A 4,379-nucleotide genomic window follows, 5' to 3' on the forward strand; every position below is an offset into this window, starting at 1 on the left:
ATTCATGTTCAAACATAAGTATTATGGTTTCTTTATTTGGATTGATGTAGAGCAATCAGTCTTGAACCGTATAGTTGACACGAGGGTTGATGAAATGGTGAATTCAGGTAGTTTTTGTAGTTATTTTATATATAGATCAAAATATAATAATGACTCTAGCTACAACTTTTCTTATATAGTTTTCTTAATAATACTTTTGGTTTTCAAATATATGTTCACCTAAATAAAACTATTCTCAAATTAATGTTGCATGCAGGGCTGGTGGATGAGGTGCGATAAATTTTCTTGCCAGATGCAGATTACACCAAAGGAATCCGACTGTCCATTGGTGTCCCTGAAATGGCCAGCTATTTAAGAGTAGAAAAAAATATAGACGGAGATGATGAATCAAAGAAGATGATTCTTCAAGCTTCAATTTCAATTATCAAATGTAATACTCGTATATTAATTTGTAACCAACTTTAGAAGATTCAACGATTAATAAATGAGAAAATGTGTTCAGTGCATCATATTATTGCTACTGACGTTTTCAAAGAAGATAGAAAAGAAGTTGTTGACGAAGCATGGAGGAATAATGTTTTTGCAACCATGCCTAGATATTGTGAAATGATTTCTCAAAAAATGATGATTACAATATTATTATTGAGTGTACATAAACTATCATTATCTCTATCTTGTGTTATTTTGTCTCTTGGTCACTTTAATTTTTTGTACGTATTTTGTACAGTTTGTATCGAACTACAGATATATATACTATTCTTGCCTGTAAAAACATTGTTATTTATAGAGAAAATATTTAAGCTTTATAAATGTCACGTCCCAAATCACATTAAGACGAATAGGCACCCGATGCCGTCTAGGCCCGAGAGAACAAACTTGTAACCTGTGCTTACTATGCATATAACTATGACAATCTTGTAAGAAGTTCACATTGGATGCAGCGATACGAACCATAATAAGTAGACCCAAAACTTATATACAAGACTTGGCCGTTGAGGCCACAGCTTGTTAAGACGCAACTGAACCATAAACATAAGTCTACAAAGCCTCTAAAAGATAGAAAACCTTAGAGTAGGTCGGGCCAGACCCCGCCTTACTCTTAACTACAATACAATACCCAAATGAATCTACCAAAGACTTAGTAAAGCTCCGAATCAATTTGGAGCTCACCAAAAGTAGCTAAGTGTCGTGTGCTCCTACCGAGGAGGGCTACTAGCTGAAGTACATGTGCCTGCAGCATGAAATGCAGCGTCCCTCGCGACGGACGTCAGTACGAGAAAATGTACTGAATATGTAAGGAAATAACATATATAAAATAAGAGTTCGAATGAAACCAAGTGTGCATAAATCAGAATAGAGGACCACCTTTGTTAACTCTTGTAGGATCATGTATGTTACATTCTTGTCTTTACCTTTCTGTGTGTTATGATATTTATAAGGCATGTGATACGAATGACCAGCTGATCAGTGTTAGAAGAGGATGACCCATGCTAGGCATTTTAACCCCTGGGATGCGGTCCTCATAATTACACAAATTGGGATCGGCCCATGCTAGGCTTACACCCCTGAGCTGCCACCCTTCTATACCAATTGGGATCGGCCCATACTAGGCTTTCGCCCCTGGGCTGCCACCTTTAATTATATAGATTTCTTTACTTGGATTCTTAAATCTTTGAGATTGTTTTTTTGGTGGTCATAATCATTTTTTATATTTGGAACTACGGACCAGTAGTAGAAGACATGAAAATAATACTTCAATGGAGTAACAATGACACAAGGAGCTATGTAACATCAATGCATTACTTGTGAGCTTAAATGACACAATTGACTTCAACTGACTAAGAGGAGGATTCACCAAACTTGCTTTCGCAAATACCATTTCTATACTAGCACATAGGAGGATAATTACACAAGTATAGAGTACAATTCTATACACTAAGGAGAGGGGGAAAATATTGTTACCTATTTGGAGATCATACGCTGCCACTATGTTTCCTTTACTAGGAATAAAACTTAGGAAATTTACTTATTGATATTAATCTCAAGTATCAGATTTCATGCCGAAGAATATTGAATCGAATAGCCTTACATACCTTATCTTCTGATCAATATAACTATCACCATTCAGCCTCCCCTTTCAGGTTTTAATCTACAATATAAGTCATGATAAATTTAAATTAGCAGCTATCACACGTGAGTTTCGTAAAACAATAGCTAACTTTGATGGATAATGAGCCCATACAGCCCTTAAAACAATGTGTATCACCACACCCTCCTTCTCTGCCCAATACATACATTATATATCCTTTTCCAAGATTATCCAAACTGCACCAACAACAATACACATAAAACCGCCTCAAGTATTCTTTATCATACAACCAATTATTGAACTCACCACCCCTTGAGTTCTTTATGATAGCACACCCATAATTCCTTACTCAAACTCATACATAAGGAGGATGAAAATGGAGCAGTCACCTTACCTCAATTTCTGCAGCTTCTCCTTATAACTTGAATTCCTTTAGAACTTCAACTTCCCTTCGCACTTAAACCAAAGAAGAAGAGAAAAGTATCTTAATAACCAAGGAAGTGAGCAGTAGCTTCTGGAAATATTATGCCTTTATACCTATACTTGAGCATGGATAACATATTTTCCTAATCATCCATGGGAGAATTTAGCTAAATCCATAAGTGTTTTCACTTACCCTGTCTTGCAGAGATGAGGGTTTCTTCAAGAACCCTAGAAGAACTTTAAGGCTGCTGTTTAATCCTTAAGAGAAAAGAGAGAAAAAGAGCTAGATCTGACTCAATAATGTGTGTTAAAATGAGTGAGAATAGCAGCCAATATATCTTTATATTGAGCTTTCTTCACCTTTAAGATTATCCACGAGAAAGCTTCATTTTCAGCCACTAATTGGTCAAGTAGGTGATGCACCTGCTTATGTATATCAAGCAGCTCAAAAGGTCAAACTAGGTGATGCACCTACTAGCTTTCACTAGGGCTTAAATATAAGGCCTTGGCAGATTTGGCTACTGGGCTTTAATTTCATTTTATTTTATTTAACATAGTTTGGGCCTCAAGTGAGTCCATTAGCATAGGCCCAAATCTGATCCATAAACCTTGGTCTTTTTAACTAGATCCATATAGTTCAAGTAGGTAAATGCGCCTACTTGGTTATTTGGACTGGTCAATAAGTCAAAGTAGGTGATGCACCTAATTCTCACATGTTAGCTTAGTTAAGTCAAGCAAGCAGCTCACCTATTTTATTCCATTCTCTAATTATTAATCTCTTTTTCTTTAACTTAGCACTTAACTTTCAACTTTAAGCTCATTTACCATCTCCCCGCCTCGAGTTTAAATACTTCCGTTGGAGTTATAAATTGCAGTACACATGCTGCAACGTGCAAGGCATCACATCACCTTCCGAGCTAGTTTAGACCAACACTAATCATATAAGAAACATGGTCCCTCACCTATACTATAAGGCTATGTCAAGTATCACAAGAATAGAATAAGCATATGCATAATACAGGCTGTTACACTAAAAATATTTATTTTAAGGTCTGATCCAAGCCCAAGCCCTAAGTCCAGGTCTTTGATATTTAATATATATTAATATAAATACAAACTTATAAAATTACCTGAGATCATTCTTAATGTCAAGGTAATAGAGTGAAAAAACAAATGACTATAAATGTTTGGGAAGATTCTAACTTTAAAGAATTTGAAAGAATAAAATTCTTAACTCCAAATTTAAAATTGTTACATAGACAAAGAAGAGAAAATAATAAATTTGCAATCTATCGGTAAGGATCATTTAAGGAAATAAATTCTACCTAATTCGATCACGGTGATGGAAGCTTCATTCAATAAAGCATTTACCTATTATTACATGCGGCACAAGTAAATATAAATAATTGTAATTGAAATAGTTATCGATAATTGTTCCTTCCCTTCTAATTGAATTAGACTTAGCACTTATGACGTGTTGTTAAATAGTGTATGAATTGACGCATTATCACTTGAATGTATTCCTTCAGAAATATTATTGAGTTCTTTTTACAATCCTTTTGAAATCCATATTTTCGTCAATCTTGTATGTGATCTCATAACAATGTGCATCTACAAACTTCATCCTAAAATTATTTAAGCCTAATCACCCAAATTCAAGCTGACGTATCTGTAGGTTTTTTTCAAGAATTATTCTTATCCCAAAAGATATGATTTTAAAAAAAATTCGGTATATAAACCAATTCATAAGTTCATAATCACATTTTTACTATAAATGCCCAGTTATATGCGATCTCCAAACAATGTACATTTGTTAACTTTATCCTAAAATTATTTACTTGTCATTACAAAAATTCCAGTTGACATA

This window comes from Solanum tuberosum, unplaced genomic scaffold (assembly GCF_000226075.1).
Source record: "Solanum tuberosum cultivar DM 1-3 516 R44 unplaced genomic scaffold, SolTub_3.0 scf00027, whole genome shotgun sequence".
Classification (NCBI taxonomy): Eukaryota; Viridiplantae; Streptophyta; class Magnoliopsida; order Solanales; family Solanaceae; genus Solanum; species Solanum tuberosum.